Genomic DNA, 14,239 nt, shown 5'->3' with positions numbered 1-14,239 from the left:
AAAGAAAATGGCTTACATGCAGACCGCCCCAGGAAAGGAAGACCAAGAGTCACCTTTGCTGAGGTCATCCGAGTCACCAGCCTCAGAAATCGCAGGTTAACAGCAGCTCAGATTAGAGACCAGGTCAATGCCACACAGAGTTCTAGCAGCAGACACATCTCTAGAACAACTGTTAAGAGGAGACTGTGTGAATCAGGCCTTCATGGTAGAATATCTGCTAGGAAACCACTGCTAAGGACAGGCAACAAGCAGAAGAGACTTGTTTTTTGGGCTAAAGAACACAAGGAATGGACATTAGACCAGTGGAAATCTGTGCTTTGGTCTGATGAGTCCAAATTTGAGATCTTTGGTTCCAACCACCGTGTCTTTGTGCGATGCAGAAAAGGTGAACGGATGGACTCTACATGCCTGGTTCCCACCGTGAAGCATGGAGGAGGAGGTGTGATGGTGTGGGGGTGCTTTGCTGGTGACACTGTTGGGGATTTATTCAAAATTGAAGGCATACTGAACCAGCATGGCTACCACAGCATCTTGCAGCGTCATCCGGTTTGCGTTTAGTTGGACCATCATTTATTTTTCAACAGGACAATGACCCCAAACACACCTCCAGGCTGTGTAAGGGCTATTTGACCATAAAGGAGAGTGATGGGGTGCTGCGCCAGATGACCTGGCCTCCACAGTCACCGGACCTGAACCCAATCAAGATGGTTTGGGGTGAGCTGGACCGCAGAGTGAAGGCAAAAGGGCCAACAAGTGCTAAGCATCTCTGGGAACTCCTTCAAGACTGTTGGAAGACCATTTCACGTGACTACCTCTTGAAGCTCATCAAGAGAATGCCAAGAGTGTGCAAAGCAGTAATCAAACCAAAAGGTGGCTACTTTGAAGAACCTAGAATATGACATATTTTCAGTTGTTTCACACTTGTTTGTTATGTATATAATTCCACATGTGTTAATTCATAGTTTTGATGCCTTCAGTGTGAATCTACAATTTCATAGTCATGAAAATAAAGAAAACTCTTTGAATGAGAAGGTGTGTCCAAACTTTTGGTCTGTACTGTATATATGTATAAAGGTGCAAATATTGATAAGCTTTACTGCCACTCATCTACAATATTTATTACCCCAATAAACTATATGGAGTTTGACCACTGCTCCATTCAAACTTGCAATCATATAGTGAAGAGTAACAGGGGTTCTGAACCACCATTCTTATATATGTTAGAGTACTACTGTAGTGTTGGGGCAGCCAGTGATCACACATTTTTCACATATTCTGTGGATTGATGATAAATGTTTTTCATGGGTTAACCCTTTTAATTAAAGTGGACTAAAGATGAGTGATTTGATTCTGAACCAATCAAATTTGTCTTACAGAGGTTGTCCCATGAAAATAATTCTACAGTTTTCAAACCAGCACCTGGATCTGATTACTTTTGCAATTGCATATAATTAAAAATTCTTTATAGTCACTGAGTTATCCAATGAAATGTATCTGTATAGCGCCACCTGTCCTGTTTTTTCCCCCTTATTTCTTTGTCCTGCTCACTGAGATGGCCACACATGCTTGGTTTCATCCTTGAACTGCCTCCTAAGCTGTGATGTCAGCTAACTCTTCTCACACTGCTTAGGAGGGCTGCATAAAAATGTTCAGTTTTCTAATTGTCCTAACATTTATATTCAATAACCTTTCTATGCTGTTTTGTCATATAAACTCATTCACATAAACAGAGGCATATGGGAAAGACATGCAAATTAGCAGAATATGCCTTGTTTTTCAGCTGAAACACTACAGGAACAGTTTTAGGAAATATAATAGCTAGTCAGCTAGATTTTATTAAGTGATAGACACAGACATAGTTTACTTTAGGGAAAGCACAGGGTCAATGTAGCATAGTGTATTATTGGTCTATAGCAATCTCCATCTAGAGGGGTTCTGCTTGCATTGCACATAAATATTTAAATATATAGCACACATTTTTCTTAAAGGGGTTGTCCAGAATTAGAAAAACATGACTTTGTTCTTTCGAATAGGGCAGAGCTGCAATACCCCATACAACCTGTGGATGGGTTGGTGCCGATTTTTTTTTATAAAAGCAGCCATGTTTTCTAATCCTGGACATCCCCTTTAATGTATCTTAGCTATCAGCAAACTAAATGTGAGATTTAGTGAAGACCTGCCTACCAATTCTATACGAAGATTAAATACTGTACGATGTACTTAAATATGGGTGCCGTGTAGTTCCAAGAAAGGCTTCTACATTGTCCAGCTCTCTCTCGTCATCATTATTCACACAGAATAAAACCAAAAACCCAGGCAGCACATGGTTAATTTACAGGGGATTTACAAAATATGGTAATTTCCCATGTAAAATGTCAGCTACAAGGGTGTCTACATGTGTGAGGACATGGGGCAAGGAACTCTGGGAAGGCGTGCTGACCCATAATGCCCTGCATGCAGCCAATCAGCAGCCAGCCCTGTCACATCCCTATAAATACGGTGGCCATCTTTGAGTCAGAAATGTTCAAGCATTCTGAGTGCAGGGACATAGAAGGCGCTAGGGACAGCAATTGGAAAAACCTGATTGTGAAAAAAACCCTGAAAAAAACAGTTGAAAACAGTTGATAAGTGCAGGGAAAGGATAGGGAGGAATCAATTCACAGCATCTTAGTGGAGGGAGAGATGTCAAAAAAGTGCTGGGAACAGTGCCATAAAATGATTTACAAGTGTAGGGAAAGGATAGGGAGGAATCATTTCCCAGTATCTTAGTGCAGAGACAGACGTCAGAAGGTGCTAGGGACCGTGCTAGAAAAGCAATCTACAAGTGCAGGGAAAAAATATTTGGGAATACAAATAGCCATTATACAGCTCTGTCATTCCAGCAATTTGTTCTTGGGGTGCAAGTACTATGTCTATAAGCCTTTAGTGACTTATATCTTTTCAAACAAGAAAAATATATACGCAGTTCACTTCTGCAGTTATATGTGTTGAAAGCTTTCAGTGGCCTATTTCAGTACAGAAAGAAAAAAATATATGCAATTCACTGGTGCACTTATTTGTGGCAAAAGCAATCAGTGGCCTATTTCTTCATAGAAAGAAACATATATACTCTCTTCACTGGTAGAGTTATTTGTGGCAAAAGGGTTTAGTGGGCTATTTCATTATAGAAAGAAAGAAATATGTGCACTTCACTGGTGCAGTTATTAGTGGCAAAAGGGTTTAGTGGCCTATTTCAGTTCAGAAATACAAATATATACGCACTTCACTGATGCACTTAATTGTGGCAAAAGCGTTCAGTGGCCTATTTCAATATAGAAAGAAAAAAATATACGCACTTCACTGGTGCATTTATTTCTGCTAAAAGCATTTACTGGCCTATTTCAGTACAAAAAGAAAAATATATTCTCAGTTCACTGGTGCAATTATTTCTGCTGAAAGCGTTTGCTGGCCTATTTCAATACAAAAAGTAAAATATATTCTCAGTTCACGTCGGCCTTTATGTGTTGAAAGCGTACAGAAAGAAAAAAATATGCACTTCACTGATGCACTTCTTTGTGGCAAAAAATGTTTAGTGGCCTATTTCAGTACAGAAAGAAAAATATATACACACTTTACTGGTGCACTTATTTGTAGTGTTGAGCGCGAATATTCAAATCACAAATTTTACTATGAGAATTTGCTAATATTTAGAATATAGTGCTATATATCTTCGCGAATAGTGTTGAATATTCTAATCGGGAATTTATTGCAATTTTTTTGTGAATTTATTGCAAATATATTACAGTGCTGATTTTCACAATTAAGTAAACAATGACTGGAGATCACAAATTCTCGAATTTGTGAATTTATGGCGAATATTCAGCCCAAAAATCCTGAAATATTGCAGCATTCAGTGGCCTATTTTATTATAGAAAAAAAAAGATATACACACTTAACTGGTGCAGTTATTTGTGGCAAAAGGGTTTAGTGGCCTATCTCAGTACAGAAAGAAAAATATATACGTATTTCGCTTCTGCAGTTATATGTGGTGAAAGCATTTAGTGGCCTACTTCAAAACAGAAAGAAAAATTCCCTCGGCCGCCTTTCAATACATAGAAGCCGTGCAAGCGTCATAGGGTTTAGGAGACGCCGTCTTCCCCACGTGGTCCTGTAGAGTACTATGTGGTACAGCTCTGATGAAGTGTCTGTTAATGATATAAGCATGCACTAATGGGATAAATACACAAGGTGATGAGTATATAATGATTTCACTATGAGCACACTGAGGAGGGGGAGGGGTTGACCTTCTTCTGTGATAATTGTTTAACCAATCCCTGTGGAAATGGGTGTATAAATTGTGTTCACTTGCACTATGTATGTATAGCTTGAAAAAGACTTGTAAAGTCAAAACGTTGCTTTAGTTCGGAGTTAATAAATATATGATTGAATTGAAGATGGAGTGCCGCGGTTCTTCCTATACCTACTTTTGTGATTGTGGGGCCCCTGAGGCCGGGGCCTGACACCGCGAGCACCACTACCCAGAATGGACTATAAATAGTCAGTAAGTGGTGCTATCCAGGCAGGTTCCCCCAGAAGTATCTGGGTCGATGAGCAGCCGATTCCGCACTTACATCAATCTTGACAGGATTCGTCTCCAGGTGGAGAGATTTTTATTTTATTTTTTTGGAATAAACAGAAGACTGGCAGATTCTCTCCTGTCTTAGGCAACACTTAATTTTTATTATTGAATTTATTAAATATTGAATATTAAATTGAACCAAAACTTGATTAAAATTATAGGAAAGTAAACTTAAATTTGCCAATATATTAACTTCGAGGAAAATTCACAGACAATCAATTTGCCAAGCCTTTTGTGCCAGAGAATGTGTATTATTAAATCATGTTTTAAGCAAAACTTAATAAAGTTGAGAAATTTTAACCTTCTGTTCTGTTCCATATTCCCTATAAATGAATAGATGAAGCGGCCACTCTGTGGCCTCCTCATGCTGCTGCCACCTCCACAATCTCTCATTGTCGTGCCAATCTGTGGCCTCCTCCTGATGTTGCTGCCTCCACCACCTCCACACTCTGCTATTGTGCCACCCTGTGGCCTCCTCCTGATGCTGCTGCCTCCGCCACCTCCACAATCTGTCATTGTGCCACCCTGTGGCATCCTCCTGATGCTGCTGCCGCTGCCACCTCCACGCTCTGTCATTGTGCCACCCTCTGGCCTTGTCCTGATGCTGCTGCCGCCACCACCTCCACACTCTGTCATTGTGCCACCTTCTGGCCTCCTCCTGATGTTGCTGCCGCCGCCACCTCCGCAATCTGTCATTGTGCCACCCTATGGCCTCCTTATGATGCTGCTGCTGCCGCCACCTCCACATTCTGTCATTGTGCTACTCTGTGGCCTCCTCATACTGCTTTCACCTCCACACTCTGTCATTGTGCCACTCGGTGGTCTTCTCCTGATTCTGCTGCTGCCGCCACCTCCAGACTCTGTCATTGTGCCACTCTGTGGCCTCCTGATGCTGCCGCCACCTCCATACTGTCATTGTGCCACTGTGTGGTCTCCTCATGCTGCCACCACCTCCAGACTCTGTCATTGTGCCACTATGTGGCCTTCTGTTGCTGCCGCAAACGCCGAACTCCTCATGCTTTTCCCACCCTCCCTACTTCATGACTCGGCTGCTATTTTGCCTTTCGGCCTGGCTGACATGATCATTTGTTTGATCCTACTTCTGATCTGTCAGAAGGAAAGAAAAAGGAGACGCACAATGGATCCTGTCAGTGTAGCAGCTGTAAGGCCTGTATGGTCCCAACAGAATTGGCTTATGATTTGGTAGCCAAAAGAAGGAGTGGGTACAAAACACAGAAGACATGCAAACATTACATTCATGTGTCATTTCTGTTTTAGATCCAGTCCTGTTTTTTGGCATTTGCAATGCTGATGGATTATTGAGCAACTGCTGACCGATGAAGGCGGATGCTCTACAGACAGGATCAATTTTTTTGTGGGATATTGTTCTGATGGATCAGAGGAAGTGAAAATTAATCAGTAACATCAACACAAATTTACTGCTGACACCCTCTCCACTCTGTTGGGGGGTCTCTAAGCGTTTAATAGAATAAGTTCTGTTAATATCTATGTGGAATCAGCTGGCGGCGGTTTAACCACTTCAGCCCCCCTAACTTAAACCCCCTTAATGACCAGACTACTTTTTACAATTCTGCACTACACTACTTTCTCGGTTTATTGCTCGGTCATAAAACGTAATACCCAAATAAATTTTACCTCCTTTTCTTCTCACTAATAAAGCTTTCATTTGGTGGTATTTCATTGCTGCTGACATTTTTACAATTTTTTTTTATATTAATCAAAATTGACCGAAATTTTTGCAAAAAAATTACATTTTTCACTTTCTTTTGTAAAATGTTTCAAATAAAACTCAATTTCTATATAATTTTTTTGTTCTACATGTCTTTGATTTAAAAAAAAATGCAATAAGTGTATATTTATTGGTTTGGGTAAAAGTTATAGCGTTTACAAACTATGGTGCAAAAAAATAAATTTACGCACTTTGACTTTTTGAGCACCTGTCATGTTTCCTGAGGTTCTACAATGCCCAGACAGTAGAAACACCCCACAAATGACCCCATTTCGGAAAGTAGACACCCTAAGGTATTCGCTGATGGGTATAGTGAGTTCATGGAAGTTTTTATTTTTTGTCACAAGTTAGCGGAAATTGAATATTTTTTTTCTTACAAAGTCTCATATTCCACTAACTTGTGACAAAAAATAAATTCTTACATGAACTCACCATACCCCTCACGGAATCCAAATGCATAAAAATGCCCTGTGAAATCCTAAAGGTACTCATTGGAATTTGGCTGCAAAAAAGTGTCACACATGTGGTATCGCTGTACTCAGGAGAAGTAGGGCAATGTGTTTTGGGGTGTATTTTTACATATACCCATGCTGGGTGAGAGAAATATCTCAGTAAATTGACAACTTTGTATAAAAAAATTTAAGAAGTTGTCATTTACAGAGATATTTCTCACACACAGTATGGGTATATGTAAAAATACACACCAAAACACATTGCCCTACTTCTCCTGAGTACGGCGATACCACATGTGTGACACTTTTTTGCAGCCTACGTGCACAATGGGCCTAAATTCCAATAAGTACCTTTTAGGAGGGCATTTTTAGGCATTTGGATTCCAAACTACTTCTCATGCTTTAGGGCCCCTAAAATGCCAGGGTAGTATAAATACCCCACATGTGACCCCATTTTGGAAAGAAGACACCCTAAGTTATTCTGTGAGGGGCATGGCGAGTTCTCGGCTCTCGCGGGATGACGCACCGACGCGTCAAGGAGGAATAACCCGGCTACCCGCAGGACACATCCCTGCGTTAGGCGGTCAGGAGAAGGTTAAAAGGAGTGCTCTTCTTCTTGGCACTAATATCGACCTGTAAGGTTGAGTTCATACTTGAACTATTTGGTCAGTTTTGGCCCCATGACTGCCCTAATAAGTGAAGTGTGCAGTGATTCTAAGAGTGACATCTGTCATCTGCATGTCATACTGACTCACAGTATTATTTCACTACCAAAGCAGACTACCTATGCGTGTTACTACAAGGCATAGTGTTCTACACCACTATAAAGCCTCTCAGCATCCAGGAAATCCCCTAAAAATTTGGTGAACCTACTGGTTTGGTGAAATACAAATTGCAAAGGTTCATAAAATAATTAAAGACTAGTTTACTCGACCATATATGTTGAACATTTTATTACAAAATATTTATTACAGACTAATGTACTTGATGTGTTTTGTATTAATCTTTGTTATATTATAGTGGACTCAATCCAAGAATATAGTGTGATTTCTGATTGTATTATTAGGCTTAAAAAAAAAAAAAAAAAGTTGCAATGCGTAGGTTAATTGAAAAACCTGTGCCACATGATCCACAAATGAGAATATGGATGGTTGTAGTACAATGAGCAGGATGATTTTGATGTCTGATGCCATGCTTTTGAGCGAGAGTTCAGTGCATTCCTTCCTCCTGCTTCTACTTGTGACCCTAGAGAATCTTTTCTTTTCCATCATCTTTGTCTTCTTAGTGGGGTTACTTGTTTTCTTCTAAGAACAGACAATACCTGGTATGCTATAAAAGCCATTCAAGATAATATTTCTGTTGATGAGATGTATGAAAAAGTTAGAGTTTACACTGCTTAGAGGAAGAGGACCTGATGACTGAAGTGTATAGTTATGTTGGTGGTGGCAGTAGTGACACTTGCAGCTATGGTGGTGGCAGTTGCACCGGTAGTGGCACAGCCACATAATCAAGGATATATCACCATCTGAGAAAAGTATCAGGGATGATGATGGTCAGGCTCGGACTGGACCACAGGGGTACAGGTGAATAGATTATTAAAGAAACTCCCCAGTGTATTATTGTAGACACATTCAGAGCTGAGATGACTTTTAGGTATAGAGGAAAAGCTAGCCAGTATCCTCTTTTCCCCAGGACCTACCTTCTCAAAGTTGCTGCAGGGACCCCCATATTCAATCATCTGGTAGCATCCTGCTGCTGTGTGAGCAGGTAATGTTTGAATGTATCCATACGGTGGGCCCCCAAAATAAATTTTACCGGTGGGCCCTAGGCACCCACAGTCCGACAATGATAATAATGGTCATTGTGTGCTAGACAGGAGTTGTTAAAAGGATCATGGTGAAAAGAAGACGATGACATCCGAAGAAGAGGGTGGTGGCGACAATAAAAAGCAGAGCCAATGTAAGGCCAAGAACATCCAAAATAACTGCCAGAGGCAGATCTGTTTCTACTATGGTTAGCTCAGGAGCAAGTTGTTGGTGCAGGCTCAAAAGCTGTCAGACCTAGAGCAAACTCATGTGGTGGCAGAAATGTTGTGAGTGTTACTTCTAGTGGCTCTGTGCAGATATCTCATGTGTAGGAATGTTTCTTCACAGTGCTGGCCAACAAACAATTGCTATGTTTAAAATCTACAGCAAAAAAATAAGACTTGGCCACTTAAAGATAAATGTATGGCTCTCCTTAGGCACAGGAGGCAGCATCAACTGGTCATGTGTAAAAACCAAACTGTCCAGCAACATGAGCAAGGCTGTCCTCCTTCTCCACATTATCATTCTAGTAGCCAGGCCATATCCATAAGCAGAACAGTGCCATTGTTGACATCATTATTGTCAACTTCATTAGCTACTTCTTCTCCTGCTCAAACTAATCATCTTCCTTGCCCTCCACTCCATCATCAGTCATCTATAACTGAATGTGTGGCAGGAAACAATACTTCTACACAGCTACACATCTACTGCCTTAGCCATCAGGTTTCATACTGTACTGCTGCAGCTTCTACTGTACCTGCTGCCACTACTGCTACCAGTATTCAGCCGCACATCTCCTGCCTTGTCCATCAGGTTAAATCATGTAGATCTACTGCTGCAGCTATTACTCATTCTATACTTCTGCTGCTACTATTATTACTACACAGTCTTGCACCTGTTTCTACTTTGATTTGGGTACAAATGTATTCATACCTAAATCGAATCTGCTGACCAATTCATTCGAATCAAACCTGAAGTGAATTTCAAGAGATGTTACTAATGTTAGTATCATGCGGTATAACATTTAGGGGGTAATTTACTAAACTGAAATGCTTCTAAAAATATCTGCGACTTCGCCCAGCTCACACCAGGTCTAAAATTGTGGGCGTGGGGTGGGTAAGGAAGGGGACGGGTCGGGACAGCTCAGAAGATGTCTTACATTTAGAACGGGTGATGGATGCACTGAAGTTATGGAGAGGCCGGCGCTTCTTCATAACTTTGGCGTATCCACTGCCAGCTATGGGCCTTAACCACCTCCGGACCGCCTAACGCACAGATGCGTCCGGAAGGTGGTTGATTTACTCCTCCTGGACGCATCCATGCGTCATCTCGCGATAGCCGAGATTTCCTGTGAACGCGCGCACACAGGCGCGCGCGCTCACAGGAACGGAAGGTAAGCGAGTGGATCTCCAGCTTGCCAGCGGCAATCGTTCGCTGGCAGGCTGGAGATGTGATTTTTTTAACCCCTAATAGGTATATTAGATGCTGTTTTGATAACAGCGTCTAATATACCTGCTACCTGGTCCTCTGGTGGTCCCTTTTGTTTGGATCGACCACCAGAGGACACAGGCAGCTCAGTAAAGTAGCATCAAACTCCACTAAACTACACTACACCCCCCCCTGTCACTTATTAACCCTTTATGAACCACTGATCACCCCTGATCACCCCATATAGACTCCCTGATCACCCCCCTGTCCTTGATCACCCCCCTGTAAGGCTCCATTCAGAGGTCCGTATGATTTTTACGGATCCACGGATACATGGATCGGATCCGCAAAACACATACGGTCGTCTGAATGGAGCCTTACAGGGGGGTGATCAATGACAGAGAGGTAATCACCCATATAGACTCCCTGATCACCCCCGTCATTGATCACCCCTTGTAAGGCTCCATTCAGACGTCCGTATGATTTTTACGGATCCACGGATACATGGATCGGATCCGCAAAACGCATACGGACGTCTGAATGGAGCCTTACAGGGGGGTGATCACCCATATAGACACCCTGGTCACCCCCCTGTCATTGATCACCCCCCTGTAAGGCTCCATTCAGACGTCCGTATAATTTTTACGGATCCACGGATACATGGATCGGATCCGCAAAACGCATACGGACGTCTGAATGGAGCCTTACAGGGGGGTGATCACCCATATAGACACCCTGATCACCCCCCTGTCATTGATCACCCCCCTGTCATTGATCACCCCCCTGTAAGGCTCCATTCAGACGTCCGTATGATTTTTACCGATCCACGGATACATGGATCGGATCCGCAAAACACATACGGACGTCTGAATGGAGCCTTACAGGGGGGGTGATCAATGACAGGGGGGTGATCAATGACAGGGGGTGATCAGGGAGTGTATATGAGGTGACAGGGGGGTGATCAGGGAGTCTATATGGGTGATCACCCCCCTGTCATTGATCACCCCCCCTGTAAGGCTCCATTCAGACATTTACAAACAAAAAAAAATCAATTTCCGCTAACTTGTGCCCCCAAAAATTTTTTCTATGAACTCGCCATGCCCCTCATTGAATACCTTGGGGTGTCTTCTTTCCAAAATGGGGTCACATGTGGGGTATTTATACTGCCCTGGCTTTTTAGGGGCCCTAAAGCGTGAGAAGAAGTCTGGGATCCAAATGTCTAAAAATGCCCTCCTAAAAGGAATTTGGGCCCCTTTGCGCATCTAGGCTGCAAAAAAGTGTCACACATGTGGTATCGCCGTACTCAGAAGAAGTTGGGGAATGTGTTTTGGGGTGTCATTTTACATATACCCATGCTGCGTGAGAGAAATATCTTGGTCAATTGCCAACTTTGCATAAAAAAATGGGAAAAGTTGTCTTTTGCCAAGATATTTCTCTCACCCAGCATGGGTATATGTAAAATGACACCCCAAAACACATTCCCCAACTTCTCCTGAGTACGGCGATACCACATGTGTGACACTTTTTTGCCGCCTAGGTGGGCAAAGGGGCACACATTCCAAAGAGCACCTTTAGGATTTTACAGGTCATTTTTTACACATTTTGATTTCAAACTACTTACCACACATTAGGGCCCCTAGAATGCCAGGGCAGTATAACTACCCCACAAGTGACCCCATTTTGGAAATAAGACACCCCAAGGTATTTTGTGATGGGAATAGTGAGTTCATGGAAGTTTTTATTTTTTGTCACAAGTTAGTGGAATATGAGACTTTGTAAGAAAAAAAAAAATCATAATTTTCCGCTAACTTGTGACAAAAAATAAAAAGTTATATGAACTCACTGAAAGTGAAAAATGTAATTTTTTTTGCAAAAAAATCGTAAAATTTCGATTAATAGCAAAAAAAGTAAAAATGTCAGCAGCAATGAAATACCACCAAATGAAAGCTCTATTAGTGAGAAGAAAAGGAGGTAAAATTAATTTGGGTGGTAAGTTGCATGACCGAGCAATAAACGGTGAAAGTAGTGTAGTGCAGAAGTGTAAAAAGTGGCCTGGTCATTAAGGGGGTTTCAGCTAGCGGGGTTGAAGTGGTTAATTACGACCGTCGTCTAAAACTAAGGTCTTAATAAATGTGCCCCTTAATTTTGTTTTAGGTCGTCTAGGCTTTTAAATGAAAATACCTTAGTTTTAGTGGTCAATGTATTTATTTTTTGCGAACTTTATGTGGAAATTATTTCAATGAGTCCACAAAAAAATTGGAAGTTACTCCATGTGTATTCCATTTCTGTATGTCCGTATTTCCATTCTGCAAGAAAATAGAACATGTCCTATTATTGTCCACCATTCAGACAAAGATAGTACTGTTCTATTAGGGACCAGCTGTTCTGTTCCGCAAAATACGGAATGCACACGGACGCCATCCATATTTTTTACGGATCAGTTTTTTTCTAAATAGCAAAATACATACGGTCGTGTGCATGAACCTTTAAAGTGGTACCATACTATCCATAACAAATCCAAGTTTGGATACATTATTAAAACAAGACAGAAAGATCTATTTTATCTATAGCTTCTATTAATATGGCAGACTATCTGTATGAATATATTATAAAAGTTATCACAGCTGCGTACACTTGTGGAAAACTTAATTGACACTGAAGAAGTATTGGTACTTTCCTACAGTTTATCTCTCAATTCACCAATGATCATTGGCAACAGATTACAACAAGTAGTAAATTGTTAATAATTCCTTAGGTATTTCTAGTGATCACATTAATCATAATGAACTTGTTTTGTTTTAATGGAATTATAATTAAGTATACCAGATGGTTCCACGGCCATAAGGGATATGAAAATAAGTGGAGATTCAGTTTTTGACTCAGCTGATAGATCAGATTACCTTGCTACACAACAGTTCTGAAGTGTAACATAGGTTCTCTTAAAGAGCAATAAATTGTCTTTACAAGATTGCTAGGACAGAATGCAATATATTGTTTCATATCATCCTCAAAGGCGGTGTTCTTCAATGTAGAACAAAGTACAATCATTTCAAATGTGCTTGTTAGTTTGTCTTACAGCTGGTGTTGGCATCTCATTGAAACTATGTTCAATCCATTTTTTTTTTTTACAGATTATCATGTTTTTATTGTTTTATTATTTTAGTAAAAATAATTCATGTTGCTTCTTGAATGTAACATTGTTATTAGAGATTAGCAAAGTTATTGAAAATTTGATTCAGCTGCTTTGCCACAAAGATATTTGCTTTGTGAAAAATTATTTAATCACAAGGTGCATTTATTTGTGAAATGATCGTGACATCTGAGATTAACATTCTGGGATTTGAGGGGTTAATCCGCTACAAAATAAATAAATAAAATTGCTCACCTTATCCTTTTGATTGCGTGGAGCCATCCTGATTAAAAGCACCACAAAAATCTTTTGATTTTGCTTGGTATCTTCAATCAAGATGACTAGTGGCAAGCCAAGTGGGTATTTATTATATCAAAAGTTGAGCAACTACCTGGGACCCAAGTCTCTCAATGGGCAGCGCTGGTACTGAACGAGTTAAAGGCCATGAGAAAGTCCCAACATTTCAGTCAGATGACAACCTTTATCAAGGGGTCTGTAAAGATTATAAAACATCATATATAGAACATCTGGGTTCACAAAATGATATTTACTATCCACATGTGAAGAAATGAAGAGATGGATACTAAGATATATATAGCAGGTGGTAGATTTAAAAAAAAGGAGTATAAGTGTATGTATATGCATATATTGCTTTTGGTACCATGGGTTATGGTCAATGGTAGCTGAATCCATAACTGGAATTATTAGATAACCTGAACCCCAAACTTGAAAACACAAGTTCGCTCATCCCTAATTACATCCACAGCTCAGCAGGCAGTATAGCATAAGATATGCTTAGATACCCAGCTCAGCAGGCAATATAGTACAAGATAGGGTTAGATACTCAGCTCAGCAGGCATTATAATACAAGATGGGATTAGATACAAAGCTCAGCAGACAGAATTGGACACAGCAGGTTTTATCGTACATGATAAGATTAGATACAGATGTGATTTGCTGTGCTTGCTGATTCAAGCTGTTTATTGCACTCTGGAGATAGTAAGGGAAGAGTATATGGACTGATAGTGATGTTATATAGACACTGAGTGAGAAATA

This window comes from Bufo gargarizans, chromosome 1 (genome assembly GCF_014858855.1).
Source record: "Bufo gargarizans isolate SCDJY-AF-19 chromosome 1, ASM1485885v1, whole genome shotgun sequence".
NCBI lineage: Eukaryota > Metazoa > Chordata > Amphibia > Anura > Bufonidae > Bufo > Bufo gargarizans.
This window is presented reverse-complemented; position numbering follows the sequence as displayed.